This window comes from Pseudophryne corroboree, chromosome 2 (assembly GCF_028390025.1).
Source record: "Pseudophryne corroboree isolate aPseCor3 chromosome 2, aPseCor3.hap2, whole genome shotgun sequence".
Lineage (NCBI taxonomy): Eukaryota > Metazoa > Chordata > Amphibia > Anura > Myobatrachidae > Pseudophryne > Pseudophryne corroboree.
Genome location: NC_086445.1, coordinates 819,138,531 through 819,154,890, shown reverse-complemented (window position 1 = coordinate 819,154,890; position 16,360 = coordinate 819,138,531). Strand labels below are relative to the sequence as shown.

At 45.1% G+C, this 16,360-nt stretch overlaps 1 protein-coding gene across 3 annotated transcripts in view; it reads left to right on the top strand.

Moving 5' to 3' along the window:
* LOC135049809 (interleukin-5 receptor subunit alpha-like) overlaps positions 1-16,360 on the top strand; it is a 280,810-nt gene that overhangs the window by 55,819 nt on the left and 208,631 nt on the right. Inside the window, exon 1 of one of the 3 annotated variants that reach the window (XM_063955693.1) lies at positions 9,745-9,920. The exons of 1 other annotated variant lie outside the window; for it this stretch is intronic. The gene's annotated coding sequence lies outside the window, so the exon portion shown is untranslated. Of the gene's footprint in view, positions 1-9,744; positions 9,921-16,360 lie in introns of those variants that run through there. One more of the 3 variants, XM_063955695.1, reaches the window with a different exon arrangement.

Here is a 16,360-nt window from a genome sequence, read left to right as displayed (position 1 = left end):
CGCAGCCCCCGGCTCTCTGATTTGTCCCCCGCTGCCATTGCCGCTGCCAGACTGCCCCGTTGCTTAGCAATATGGGGGCGTGCTGCGAGTCCACGCCCCCTGACTCGCAATACGTCTCCATTTGCAGTGTCTGCGTGCCATTTACGCGGCGCACATGCCCCCTTTCTCGTGCGGAGGAGCTCGAACGCGCACATATGCCAGGTCAGGATGGAGTCCCCAGTCCATCCCTGCTTATCTGTGTGAAAAAATCTCAATCCTGGGTTCCCGGGATACCCAGGACTCATGACTCAGCACAGGCACACAGGAAATAAATAAAAATGTATTGGCCCTCAGCCCCCCCCCCCCCCCCTCCAGATATAAAATTACTTTCATTACCACCCCCCACCCCCACCCAGTCAGCCCAGTCCCCACACCACAGGAATAAATTGACATACATCATCATTTGTCAGTCCACAGAAATATCCTAAAACTTTCATGCCTCCCCAACCCACCACAGGAATAAAATAATTTCATAGCCCTCCAGCCAGCCCAGACCCACACACAGAAAATAACATTCACTTGACTCACCCTCTTCTAGAGTCCACTCCAGAAAGATTGTAAACAGCAACACTGCAGAAAAAACACACAGCCTCTCAGCTTCAGCAATCACTGCAGAGTTTGGCAGAGTGCAGGTATTGCCAGCCCAGGCACTCACTGTCAGGCAGCAGCACAGGAACCAGGATGGCGACTGTAGTGACTCCCTGTCCCACTGTGATTATCCTCAACAAGTCACAGTCTCTAGAGCAGCCAGTGACAGTCCCACTCTCACTAGTCAGGATGCAGGCGCTGCTTAGGCAGTGCGTCATTCACTGTCATCACGCGGCCGTGGCACTCGTCACTGGCAGGCAGACCTCCGCTTAGCAAGCAGGTGGGTGTGACTGTCTAAGGGGCAGTCTGGTGTGGGGCTGTGCATTGTGACCTCCATGACATCATGCACAGCCGCACTGTCATTCTGTAGCCCCTCCCCCACCTCCCTCTGGACAACTTCTGAACAGATTGCTTTTGCTCAGTGCTACATGACCTGAAAAAAAATACAGGTCTGTGCATGTGCAACTCAATCCCAGAAAATACAGGTGTGCATGTGCAACTCAATCACAGAAATCCTGGCATTCAAATCCAGGTGTTTTTTGGCCAAAATCAGGGGATCCCACCCACCCTAGGATTGGCCTTTCTACGTACCAGTAGCTGTGCCTCAGATGCAGCAGCAGACTAACCAGAATGAGGCCATGATGGGTGCCAAGTTCATTGTAGCATTAGAGTCTTGTACCCCTCATGGCACAATTTGTGGTTCTCTAAATGGGCCTGCTCAAATGACGAAAGGGCTGGGCTCAAAAACAAAAGAAAAATGTGGTCAGTCAGGGGGTTACTTTGTACTCAGACTCCCCTCCCCCCTGAATGTGTCAGTCGGGGTTACTTGGTACTCAGACTCCCCTCCCCCCTGCATGTGCCACTTTATGCTGCTACATACAGTATGAGCTGAAATTAATTTGGTGTGTGTTAGAAAGGCATTGTAGCAAGCAAATGGGTTTGTTATGTTTGACTGGCTGAAGGGATGCCGGTGGTCACAATACTGACGGCAGCATCTGTTTAAAATCTCAACAGGGGTAAGGTAAGTCTGCTATCACCTCTCCCCTACCCCATAACCTACCCTTCCCGCAGTCTAACCCTAACCTCCCCCCTTACTGCCTAACCCCCCCAGTAGTGCGTTACCATAACCCCTCCTTCCCGCAGCCAAACCCTAACCGTCCCCCTTAGTGCCTAAACATAACTCCCCCAGTAGTGGATAACCCTAACCCCCCCACCCCGCAACCTAACCCTAACCCCCCTCCCGCAGTCTAACTCCGCCGGGTGGTGCTTAAAACAAACCCCCTCCCCCAGCCCTAACCCACCCGCTATATTTACAATCAGGATGCCAGCTGTCGGTATTCCAGCGTGAATGAGCTACAGTAAAAATAGCTTTAGAAATACAGTAGTCTCACTTGACACAAATGGTGTTTGCTGTGGTCCGATTATCAAAGGATCGTTACATCCATCACCATTATTTATTATTATTTAACAGTTTCTTATATAGCGCAGTATATTCCATTATGCTTTAAAATTGAAAACGGTGATAAAACAAACCGGGAAATAAAAGGCAGACATAGAGGTAGGAATCGAAAGGCCCTGCTCGCGAGCTTAAAATCAATAGGGAGAATAGACATTGATACACAAGGACAGGTCCTATCTATTGCAAATTGGTTCAGCCAGATTGCAAACGGCTGTATGATTTAGTTGCACACCAATGTTGGCCAGGGGTCAGCAGGGGTGTAGTAGGGTATGCCGGCTGCCGGGCTCCCGGCGGTCAGCATACCGGCGCCGGAATCCTTACCGCCGGCATACAGACAGCTGGGCGAACGCAAATGAGCCCCTTGTGCACCACGCTATCTATTCTCCCTCCAGGGGCGTCTTGGATCCCCAACAGAGCCGGCCATAGGCATAGGAAAACTAGGCAATTGCCTAGGGCATTTGATATGCCTAGGGGCATCAGCAGCTTCTGCTGATTAAAATGATATGCAGCATACCTATATTCTGTGTGTAGCATTTCATATGCAGATACAGCCACAGCCTCACACAGTATATAGGCATGCCGCATATCAGTTTAATCAGCAGAAGCATCCTAGCCACATAGCAATGCAAATAAGATGCATTTTCATAAAAATGGTATGCCAGACGTTAGCATTGAGGCAAGATTTATGAGGACACATCTGTATCCAAGCAGAGGCAGAGGTCACAGTGTTAGTGGCAGTGTGAGTGCTGTGTGCATGTGAGTGGGTTGGTTGTGCAGTAGTGTTCGGAATATGTGTAAGGAGCATTATGTGTGTCATGTAAAAATGCATTAATAATGTGCAACATATGTGTAAGGGGCAGTATGTGTGTCATTATGTGTGTAAGGGCATTAATAATGTGCGGCATATATATAACAGGGTACTACTGTATGTGTGTCATTATGTGTATAGGGGCACTAATAATGTGCAGCAAATGTGTAGGGGGCACTATGTGTGTCATTATGTGTATAAGGGCATTAATAATGTGCGGCATATGTATAACAGGATACTACTGTATGTGTGTCATTATGTGTATAGGAGCACTAATAATGTGCAGCAAATGTGTAGGGGGCACTATGTGTGTCATTATGTGTATAAGAGCATTAATAATGTGCGACATATGTGTAAGGGACATTATGTGTAAAAGGGCATTAATAAAGGTTGTCATAATGTGTAAGGCGCATTATGTTCATAAGGACATTAATGTGTCTCATATGTGTAAGGTGCATTACTGTGTGGAATTATGTATAAATGCATTACTAATGTGTGGCATTATGTGTATAAGTTGCTCTACTATGGCGTTGCATATAGAAAAGGGCACTACTGTGTCGTCTAATGTGAATAAAGAGCAATAGGGTGTGGTGTAATGTGAATAAGGAGCAGTTCAGTGTGATGTAATGTGAATAAGGGGCTCTACTGTGAGGAGTAACGTTTATAAGGTAAAGTGATACTACTGTGGGATGTAATATGAATTATGGACACTATCGCATGATCAAATGTGAATAAAGTTGCAGTACTGTGTGGCGTAATTGGATTTGGGGTTACTATTGTGTGGCCATGCCCCTTGCCAGCAAAAACACACCCCTTTTTGGGCTGTGCGCCAAATGCGTCAACTGTTCCTATTTAAAATATAGGGGGTACAAACACCAAAATAAGGACTGCTATGGGTGAGGAGTGATGGTGCTGGGAAAGAGGTGGAAGGTGAGAGGCGGAACCAGCAGTGGTGCTAGAGGGCACCAGCCAAAATCTTGCCTAGGCCATCATATTGGTTAGGGCCGGCTCTGATCCCCAAGAGGGAGAAAAGGTGTCAGTATGCTGGCTGAAGGGATTCCAGCGCCAGTATACTGTGCGCCAGGATCCCGACAGCCGGCAAACTGAAGACCACCCATCAGGAGGATGTGAAATTAATAAAGACAAAATATGTAAGGTTATGTGTAGAGATGTACACCAGCCCATTTTTGCTGGCTTTGGTTTTTATTCTAATTCATTATCAGGTTTTGGTTTTAGATTCAGTTTTGCCACAATTGTCTCATGATCTTGGTTTTGGATCTGTATTTATTTATTTTTTTAAATGTATAAAAAGTTAAAAACAGCTTAAATCACATAATTTGGGCCTTTTTTTGTTCGTAAAGTATTTTAACCTTAATAATATTAATTTCTTGTAATTTCCAGTCAGTTTTGACCACCTCACAGCTCACAATTTTATTTTCATCCAGTTTAGGCCAAAGGCTGCAGTGAGCAGGCTGGTAACTAAGCGTCAGAGCAGCGGCACAAACATACGGCAGTTTAAAATAATATAGCATATTATGAAACATTGCAGCACAGCAATGGCAGACAGGATGGCAGTTTAATAAACTATACAACCCCACGTCATTTTTTAACACAGTGCCTAAATCTGAACACTTTTTTTTTTTTTTTTTTAGCATGCTACGACTCACAGAGCTTCTATTAATGGTGGCACCTAATGAAGGATATCCTTCTCTCTCCTGCAGTGCCTCTCTTCTCTCCTCAGTAGCATCTTCTTCTATCTCCTGCAGCCTCCCCTTCTACCTCATACAGTGCCTGTATCTCAAGCAGTACTTCTACTATATTACTTTCCCAGAAAGGGCGGCAATGAGGGATAAGGAGTTCCAGTTGAAAGAAATGGAGTATAGTAAGGGTAATGACAAATAAGAAGACAGTGAGGGAAGGTGTGATACGGGAGGCCGGCGGTCAGGATGGCAGCGGTCACATGACTGACAACAGCATCACGACAATTAGAAAGCAGACAGGGGGCGGGGTAATTAATTTATCCCTCCCCTGCCTCCTACCCTAACCCACCTGGGGTGGCGACTAGGGCTAAGTCACAGGTGGTGGCAGCTACAGCTAACTCCCGCTCTAATGCCTAAACCTAACCCGTCCCACTGGGCCCTAACCCTAACTGTCACCCCAATACTTACCTTCGGGATGTCTGTGGTCAGCGTTCTGACTCTGGGATTCCGATTGGTGTCTGGATACCAGCATTGGTCACATGACCACCGGCATCCAACCGTTGGGATGCTGACCGCATCCCATGAGGGATTAGAAGGAGTTCCAGTTGAGAGATATGGGGTACTTGTAATATCTTAAAATGCTGTCTACAACATTTTATTTTTATTTTATTTTTATTATTTTGCATAACCTTGGGTACACCAGATGTCAAAGATTTCACCATACATGCTTTGTTCATGCCTGGGTATTACTTCCTTGTTTCATATTATTGTAATATTATAATAGTTAACTAAAATGTTGCAAAATATAAGGTTTAACTGATGCTAACAATGCCTTATTTAGAAACAAATTATTACATAATTACATAAAACCATGAGACAATACAGCTCTTGCTTTTATTGGGCTAAAGCAGTTGGTGGCACAGTTAGCAAGCCTGAGCCTGCACCTCTCAGACTAGGATGTAGTCGGGATGCCGGCATTCAAAATCCCGGCGCCAGAATCCCAACACTCTGGAAAAATCCTGGCACCAGAACTTAGACATCGGAATCCCAACCGCCGACATCCCGAGTGTAAATATTACAGGGTCTCCTAGATTTTAGCCACGAGGGGAGGCTGCGGGGAGCGTGGATTAGGTTTAGGCATTACCAGGGAGAGTTAGAGTTAGGCTGCGGGGGAGGGTAAGCATACTTACTTTCGGGATTCTGTGCATCGGGATGCTGGTGTCAGTCTTATGACCGATGGCATCCCGTCCACTGGTGTTTCATGTAACACCCCCCATCCCCCTATACTCATAACAAGGCCCTCATTTAGTATGGATCACATTTGCAGGAGCTTTGCAAATGCAATCCTTAGCACTGCAAATGCAGTATGCGTTACACACCTCCTTGCTGCATTCGCGATCACATTCCTGTGACTGGAGTTGCAACCTGGGCTTAAACAATGTGACCATCGGTCATTATGGTCATCCGCGGAAGCAAGTTGACTAAGCATCAGCTCACTCAGGCTAATCGTCGCAGACCTGCCTGCTAGGCCAAGGAAACTGCATCTCGCAATGCAGTCTTTGGCCCTACCACTCCCGGAAAATGGGGACGAGACGCCCCGTTTTTGGCAATGCGATCCATACTAAGCTTACCTAGGAGCCCCCCCCCCCCGCCCCCCCTCCCCGCCATTTCCCATTGGCACTACAGGGACCAGCATGCCTTCCAGATGCTGATTCCATACAATGCCTTCTCACATATGCAAACAGACACATTGGTAGCTGCTCAATCACTCTGGAAGCACATATCAGGTGCAGATTCTCTATTTGAGTATGGCCTCTAATGTCAGCTATTAAGAACCTGTGTACAGAACCATTTTCAGCAACATGCATGTGACCAGAGGAGTTACCGGGTGTAGTGACACCCGGTGCGCACCCTTGATCTCCAGGGGCGCGTTCTCAGAAAAAAAGGGGGTGTGGACATATGTACAAGGGGCATAGCCTCGCTGGGATCCCGAGAACTTCACTCTGGGGGCGTGCCTAGCATCTCCGGAGATGCTGGGCTGCACTGGGCTGTCCCCGGAGACAGTCTCCCTGCGCTGTCAGCTTCTATTCTATGACAGGAGCCGGGTGCTCTAGGATACTTTCACACTGCAGCACCTGGCTCCTGTCACTGCAGACTAGCCTATATTTTGGTGTCACCCTGTCCAGGTGTCACACCCGAGTGTCGGCCGCACCCCCCGCAACCGCCTTGTGACGCCACTGCCTGCTACAATTCCGTAACATTCCCATACTATGCAGCATCTTCAGACAATGGGACACATGATTGGTGCTGCTAAGATGCATGCACAGTAGAAAAACATCACTCCACTGCATCCAACATCGGCAGTGCATGCTTGTAAATTATTTGTACTGGGACGGCATAGCAGGAATCATTCATCTCCACTTGTGCAGAAGGCAAGCATTTTAAAAGTAATTCAAATAATTAATTAGCTTTTTCTCCTCCCTTGCTGATTAGTAAAGACGATATGTCATGTCTAAATGATCTGTTTTATTTGGTACTTTCATGTAAGAGTAGCATGGTGAAGCTGGAGATTAAAACTAGAATCCACCAGAGATCAAGCAGCTCCAACCAAGGGCACAAATTACTAAAGTTCGGATTCAACTTTCTAGGGACTTTACATTCAATTTCCATTTGATTTGTATTTGGTTTTCATTGAAGAGATTTACTATGGGTGCACACGGGCCCCTGGGTCCAGAGGGGGCCCACACCGCACACACTGCACCCATTTCTTCTATATACTTACCTTTCTGGTGTCCGGGTATGGTTCCCCTTCTCTCCCGAGTCCCGTAGCCGGCAGCCGCAGCAGCACTGTTTGTGCTCTGTCTGAGCACTAGAGACTCTGGCACAGTGCCAGAGTCTACAGCGCATGCGCAGGTCTCAGAAAAATGTCCGCCGCGCCATTTTTTCGTAGACTTGCACATGCGTTGTAGAATCTGGCACTGTGCCAGAGTCTCTAGTGCTCAGACAGAGCACTAACAGCACTGCTGGCTACGGGACGGGAGAGGAGGGGACCCACACCCAGAGACTGCACATGGGTCACCTCCTCTCTAGATATGCCCCTGCACAGAGCAATATAGAATCCCTTCATTTACTAAAATTCAGTTTGAAATCAAACTCCAAATCCCCAAATGAATGGAATCATGTTAGACATTTAATTTGTGCTTCTAAACACCATTCTATTGGTAGGAAATTGATTGTGATAACTTTTAAAGTACCCAAAAGCATGTGGAGCAGTGTGGCTGTGGGAATAATGGCTGTCCAAGGTTATGGCATGTTGTGTTGTACCTACCTGTATTATGCAAATCCCCACCTGACTGAGAGAACCCAGGAGCATTAATCAGAGCAACATCAGCAACTACATGAGTTGAATACTGCACATTTTTATACAAATGGGCATCACACCTTGGGGGTCATTCCGAGTTGATCGCTCACTAGCTAGGTTTAGCAGCCGTGCAAACGCTATGCCGCCGCCCACTGGGGAGTGTATTTTAGCTTAGCAGAAGTGCGAACGCATGTGCAGCCGAACTCTGCAAAAAAAGTTTGTGCAGTTTCTGAGTAGCTCTGAACCTACTCAGTGCTTGAGATAACTTCAGCCTATTCGTGTCCAGATTTGACGTCATACACTTGCCCAGCGAACTCCCAGCCACGCCTGTGTTTTTCAGACACGCCTGCGTTTTTGCAAACACTCCCTGAAAATGGTCAGTTGACACCCAGAAACGCCCCCTTCCTGTCAATCTTCTTGCGGCCGTCAGTGCGACTGAAAACTTTGCTACAACCCATGCATAACCACAATTGGCTTTGTACCCGTACGACGCGCGTGCGCATTGTGGCCCATACGCATGCGCAGAAATGCAGCTTTTTAGCCTGATCGCTGTGCTGCTATCAACTCGGAATGACCCCCTAGCCCATAAATTTGCAAAAGATAGCAGCATAGCACAATATCTGACACCTTTTAGTGAAACTTAAATTCACAAGTGTTGTTAATGGCTGTTCTGGTTCATGCCATAATGCCTACATTCTGAGCAAACTATCCCTGCAAAATTTCAGGTGAGTCAAATGCCAGATGCATGGTTGTTGGGTAAGCTACCTATATGTGTTAATGAAGCAGCTAATAGTACTTGTTACTTACTATATTGTTCTAATGCATCTATACATTGAATGACATCACTGTTGTGACATAAATAAACCATTCTCCTTGCTGATCATGTTTGTCATTAAGTAAAATGAGTTTACTAATGAGTTTAACATGACGTTATTACACTATGCTAAGTAAAGAAAAGCCTATGGGGCTAATTCAGACTGGGAGCGATCACACTCTGAATTTTTTGTGGAGTGTGCACACACAGCTGGTGCATACCCCAAGAGCCCAGTGAGATGCTAAAAGCATCTCTGGGCTGCGATCGCCTATGCCTGATTGACAGACAGAGGAGGTCGCGGGGCAGGAGGGGCATGCCAACTGCCATTGGCGGGGCACGGTCCATACAACGCCGGCGTGTTCGGACCATTGGGGGGGGGCGGGTCGTGGCGGCTGTGTGACATCTGGGGGGACGACTGTGGGGACTGGTGTCCCGGGCCCTTACAAAGAGGGGGGTCCACCCCTAGCTCCTACCACCAATACCTGGAGAGCTGCACCAGGCTGTGAAACAACAGACGGCTGATGCACATGGACTTCTTAAAACAAGCCTTCAACTGCGCATCAGCTCTCTGTGAACCATTCCTGTAGGTCCGCAACACTCGACCTATATGTAATATCACAATGTATGGCATCAGATAGAAGTGGAGCAGTGCGGCAGAATCTTTTATTTATTTATTTTTTTGGGGGGGATTGTAGATGTTCTAAATTTAGGACATCTACAATCAAATCTGAATAATCCCCTATATTTGGTCAGCCTAAAGAAAAAAAACACCTTTATAAATTGACACCCGACAACAATCTGACAATAGACTTAGATGTCAAGGCACAAAAACCTTCAAGTGCAAAAGGGGTTAACTAGTAGTCAGATAATGATATACTTAAACTTGGTTCCTGTAATAGTGATTGCTGCAAGCTTCAAAAGAACAGATAACAGTGGAAACACTATTGTATCACAGCTATGTTTTCCAGTGCTCAATCTCCTCCCCTATGAGATATATATCATTGCGGCTCTAATAGGACCTGTTTTTGTCAGTTAAAGCACATTAAGCAGTTACACAAACAAGTCTGTGACTGAGCTACAGAATTGTATTGGGCAGCTGTGGTTTTCAAATACAGCAAGATCTGCAAGAAATAATCTAGAAAATTAATAAGGTAAGAAGGGGTGGTTGGTAACATTCACAGTAACAGTAAAAACAGATTTAAGATCAGACATAATGGTGATGAGCTCAGCGAGAAAAAGACAGGGATCAGGAAGTAAGATATAGTATTCTGTATAACAATCGCATGACTTTTAAAAAAAGAAAAAAAAAATCTTGTTGCCATTCTTAACATAGGCAGTTAAGAAATACGAGGATGATTTTTAATTTTTAGGATAATAAGTGTTGTACTCCACAAACATTTGTTTGAATATACATTTCACAATCCACAAGCTATATTTAGATGAGAATAACTTCTTATGAACTGACTTTTACTATATGATTATTTTGTTTTCAAAATTGCTATAGATGATGTATTTCACCATACAGAATCAGGAACAGAAAATGTGATCATCATTTCAGTACAGTATATGCCACATATATTCATGTTGCATATATACAGTATTTATTGATATATTTACTGAGTTAGTTGAATTGTGGAATACAGGGTGATTCAAAAGTCGCAGTACACCCTTTTGTTTCAAAAACTGTGCAGGAAATAGGAAAGCTGAATACTCCAGTAAGGTATTTGTGAGGTAGACTATCTTTTATGGTATGCAGAGCCGGCCATAGGCATAGGCAAACTAGGCAATTGCCTAGGGCATTTGTTATGCCTAGGGGCATCATCAGCTTCTGCTGATTAAAATGATACGCGGCATGCCTATATTCTGTATGTAGCATTTCATATGCAGATACAGACTCAGTCTCACACAGTATATAGGCATGCTGCATATCAGTTTAATCAGCAGAATCTGCTTGTGCCTCCTAGCCACATAGCAATGCAAATAAGATGTATTTTCATTAAAAATAGGTGCCCGACGTTAGCATTGATGCAAGATTTGTGAGGACACATCTGTATCCAAGCAGAGGCAGAGGTCACAGTGTTAGTGGAAGTGTGAGTGCTGTGTGCATGTGAGTGGGTTGGTTGTGCAGTAGTGTTCGGAATATGTGTAAGGAGCATTATGTGTGTCATGTAAAAATGCATTAATAATGTGCAACATATGTGTAAAGGGCCACTATGTGTGTCTTTATGTGTATAAGGGCAATTTTAATGTGCGGCATATGTGTAACAGGGTACTACTGTATGTGTGTCATTATGTGTATAGGGGCACTAATAATGTGCAGCAAATGTGTAGGGGGGCACTATGTGTGTCATTATGTGTATAAGGGCACTAATAATGTACGGCATATGTGTAAGGGACATTATAAGCAAAAGGGCATTAATGTGTAAGGTGCATTATGTTTATAAAGACATTAATGTGTCTCATATGTGTAAGGGGCATTACTGTGTGGAATTGTGTATAAATGCATTACTAATGTGTGGCATTATGTGTATAAGGTGCTCTACTATGTGGCATTGAATATAGAAAGGGCACTACTGTGTCGTCTAATGTGAATAAAGAGCAATAAGGTGTGGTGGAATGTGAATAAGGAGCAATTCAGTGTGATGTAATGTGAATAAGGGCCTCTACTGTGAGGAGTAACGTTTATAAGGTAAAGTAATACTACTGTGGGATGTAATATGAATTATGGACACTATCGCATGATCAAATGTGAATAAAGTTGCAGTACTGTGTGGCGTAATTGGAATTGGGGTTACTATTGTGTGGCCATGGCCTTCCCAGCAAGAAGATGCCCCTTTTTGGGCTGTGCGTCAAATGTGCGAACTGTTCCTATTTAAAATATAGGGGGTACAAGGACTGCTATGGGTGAGGGGTGATGGTGCTGGGAAAGAGGTGCAAGGTCAGAGGCAGAACCAGCGGCGGTGCTACTGGGCACCAGCCAAAATCTTGCCTAGGGCATCATATTGGTTAGGGCCGGCTCTGATGGTATGTACCGAACATGGGCGCCATCTTGGAATCAGCCATCTTTAATGTAAGTCAGTTTTTTCAAATGGTAAGGGGCGTCGTGTAACATGTCAAACAACATCAGAATTTGCTGAAAAGTTTTTTATTGCTGCAAACAGAAGTTACAACACTTTTTTTGTTGCAGGTAACTAAAGATGGCTTTGACAAAATAGGTTAGAATTGAGGTCATTTTGATGTCTGGAGAACAATGTTTCCGTGTCATACAGTAGCTGCAGATTTTAACAACCAGCACCCAGAAAGATCTCCAGTTTCACATAACACTGTCAGGTTCCTAATTTCCAAATTCCCAGTTCCTTGGAATTTGGAAATTGGGCACCTGACAGCGTTATGTGAGGGTCTGGGACTCAGGGTCGACAACAAAAAGGTCGACACACCTTAGGTCGATGCCAATTGGTCGACACACCTTAGGTCAACATGGACAAAAGGTCAATATGGACAAAAGGTCGACAGGAACAAGGTCGACATGGAAAAATGTCGACATGAGTTTTTTATGTTTTTTTGGTGTCGTTTTCTTCGTAGAGTGACCGGGAACCCCAATTAGTGCACCGTGTCCCCTCGCATGGTGCCTTCGCTCCGCTACCGCTTCGCTCGGCACAGATTACCGTTCCAATCGTAGTCCACGTGGATCGTTAAGTATGAAAAGGTAAAAAAAAAGAAAATCGTGAAAAACTCATGTCAACCTTTTTCCATGTCGACCTTGTTCCTGTCGACCTTTTGTCCATGTCGACCTAAGGTGTGTCGACCAATTGGTGTCGACCTAAGGTGTGTCGACCTTTTTGTTGTCGACCTGGAGTCCGGATACCGTTATGTGAAATTCCTAGAAACTGTCCTAGTTTCTCGGAATTTGGAAATTGGGCACATGACAGTGTTATGTGAAATTCCTAGAAACTGTCCTAGTTTCTCGGAATTTGGAAATTGGGCACATGACAGTGTTATGTGAAATTGGAGGTCCTTCTGGGTGTCGGTTGTTAAAATCTGCAGCTATGACACGGAAACTTCGTTCTCCAGACATCAAAATGACCTCAATTCTCTCCTATTTTATCAAAGCTATCTTCAGTTACCTGCAACAAAAAAAGTGTTGTAACTTTTTGTAACTGCTATTTCAAATCTATTTACAGCAATAAACTTTTCAGCAAATTCTGATGTTGTTTGACATTTTACATGACCCCCTTTCCATTTGAAAATACTGACTTAGATTCAAGGTGTCCGATTTCAAGATGGAGCCCATGTTTGGGACATTCACTAAAAAATAGCCCACCTCACCCATACCTTACTGGAGTATTCAGCTTTCTCATTTCCTGAACAGGTTTGAAACAAAAGGGTATACTGCGACTTTTGAATCACCCTGTATACTAGTAAGTGCAGTTAAGCAAAAGGAAAAGGAAAGTGCTCTCACTTTCACTGGTTAAAAAAGTGTCTTGAGAATTTATAGCTAATAAGGCTTTAAGAGATACTGTTCTATGAAAACTGTATTTTAATTGTAAATAATCTGGCAGTAATTCGGCCTGGTGTCGTGATTAGGACTGATTCTAGACAATTTGGATCCCAGTGCGAGATTTAAAAATGCGCCTCCCCACCCCCATGGACATTCAAAAATGTGCCTCCCCTATAGATATAAAAAGCACAAATTTGCATGCGCTGATAATGCGTGAGCTCCTGTTTAGGGGGCATGGCCTTGCTAAAATGGGCATGGCCTCAGAGGAAAAGACTACCTTACACCCCAGTTTTTGACCCTGCACAAACAGACCTCGACCACCACAGGAAAAAAAAATCCACGATATTAAGCCCCACACAATAATGCCCCTTGCACCATATTATGCCCCCCAGCAACATATTATGCCACACACCACAATGCCCGTAATACATTATACCCTACAGTAAAGCTTCTAATTAGTTTTAAATTACTTGCTCATTGCCAAGGGTTTCACATGCTGGGTGTCATGCTCTTTTCCAGGGGTTTCATGCGCTGGGTATTTTTCTCATTGCCAGGGGTTTCATGATCTGGGATCCATGCTTATTGCCAGGGGTTTCATGCTCTGGAACGGGTGTCATGTTTGTTGCCAGTGGTGTGTAATGCTCGTTGCCAGAGGTAAAGCTCATTGCCAGGGGTGCGTATTGGTAATTGCCAGGGGGGTGTAATGCTCACTGTCAGGGATGTGTACAGCCGACCTCAGCCTGCTAGGCTGTCCGCCCGCAAACTCACCAGCCATCTCCCCTGCTCCCCCTCCTCCCTGTCATAGTATTCCGCTCGGGAGGTGGAGATTCGTAAAATGACGCGTTGCATTGTGACCTCACGACGCAATGCATCATTTCGCAAAACTCCACCCACCGACAGGGAGGGGGGGAGCAGGGGAGATGACTGGCAAGTTTGCGGGCAGGCAGCCTAGCAGGCTGAGGCCGGCTGTACACATCCCTGACAGTGAGCGTTACACACCCCTGGCAACTTGCATAACATCCCCCTGGAGTACTATGATAGGGAGGAGGGGGAGCAGTCTAGGGACTGTGAAAGTGCTGTGACAGGCCCAGTGCAGTTGCGCGGCTCATCCAATGCTATAAATGGCACTGGTCATGATCCATCAAGTTATCTGATCCCAAAAAAATTGTTTTATTCAAATTGATTGTTGTATCAATGTATATTCTGAATGGAAAATGTCATTTGTAAAACTGTGTGAACTGAGTCAAGGGACATTTGGATTGAAAAAGGAAATGAGTATTCTAGCCAGCAGGGGGGCCTGTGTAACTGGTACTGTCTCCTGGCTGTCCACAAACATGAAGAATTCTTTTGAAGGAAGGTGATAGGAATTGCTCTAGAAGGCATCTGTCCTGGGAATCTCTCTCTCTCTCTCTCTCTTTTTTTTCACTAACACCATAAATGTTCCCAATATGGACATGTCCCAGATCTTAGGCTTCAAACAGAATGAAGCAAGTAATTAAGGGGGCCCCTGTTTGTTTGACTGGGAAAACCCTAGGAATGGGCACACAAAGGACTTTCAGCTACAGTACACAAACAATCCACAAGGGTGGGGGCCAAGGAGCAGGACTGGAAATAAATCTGCCTGTTCAGCTGAAGCCAGAGTGCATTACGGAAGGAGAGTCTGGCGTAACTGGTTATGTACCGACCTTCACAGCAAGAGTTCTCAACTTATGTGATGAGGACTCTGTGTTTTGTTTTATCCTTATTATTATTTTCTCTGAAATTGTCTGAAATCTGTGTGTACTTTTAAAATAATCACATACTCTTTGTAATCTTTTTCTGTAACTGTAAATTCTGAAGTTATTCTTGAAATTAAATCCTAATTTCTAGTTCTGATTTTCTGTATTCGTAGACCTATGGCCAGGAGAGGCACCTGATACTGATTTTTAAAGTATATGTTCAGTATTACTGTAAGCGGAACCAAAAGACCACTGTGGGAGGTAGTGATACAGTATTGTTTTATTGTTAGTATTGATCTTGCTACAGTGCACTGTGGTGCGTACCTGGTTCGGGAGTGCTGCTTTTATAAACAAGTTTGTCCACCTTGTTAACAAATTTACAATTTAGCAATTTAAGGATTTAAAGCGCTCATCCCTTATCAATAATGTATGTACCTTCTGCAATGGCTATTTCTGCTTATTGTATGCATGCAATGTCGTTCTGAGGAATACATGGTTAATATAGTGATCAGAGATGCTGCATGTGTATTATAATATCATATATTTAATCAAATCTTTCTCAATTTACACTCATGTATCAATCATGCACTTGTAGATCTTATATACATGAATGGTGGATCAATGGCTTACACAGGGTTAACGTGCAGTTCTCTGCCCCTCCTAGCGGGGTCCAGGTTGTGGTTAAAGTCTTATTGTGGCCAATTAGGTCTTGTGCAGACTATGATGCACAGTGATTGATGTAGCTTTGGCTATTAAGTTCAGAATTTGAAATTAAAATGTCTTCATATTTAAAACAGACTGCGGCGTCCTGCTAGTCTGTGCTGAGTATGTGTGCACTGGGTCCCCTTGGAATGCTGATATTCTTCACGGTGCCGCTGGTACAGTGGGGGTCATTCCGACCCGTTCGCATGTTGCTGTTTGTTGCAGCAGTGCGAACGGGTCGGTTCTGCGCATGCGCGGCGCCCCATTGCGCAAGTGCCTCGTCGCCAGGCAGCAACGCCGCTAATGACAAAAGCGGTCGCTGCAGTGACCGCAAGAAGATTGACAGGAAGAAGGGGACGGGGCGTCAACTGGCCATTTTCTGGGAGTGGTTCGGCGAACGCAGGCATGTCCAGGCGTTTGGAGGGTGGATGTCTGACAATTCCGGGACCTGCATTGCTGGAACGATCGCACAGGGTAGTAACTCTTACCCTGGTCTTGTTTTACAGGAAACATTTTTTGCATAGCAGGGCTGCACAAGCGTTTGCAGCCTTGCTATGCAGATAAACACTCCCCCATAGGTGGCGTCTAGTTGACCGCACGGGCAGTAAAAAGTTGCTCCGTGCGATCAACTCGGAATGACCCCCACAGTGCGGGACTGAGTCAGAAAGTAAGA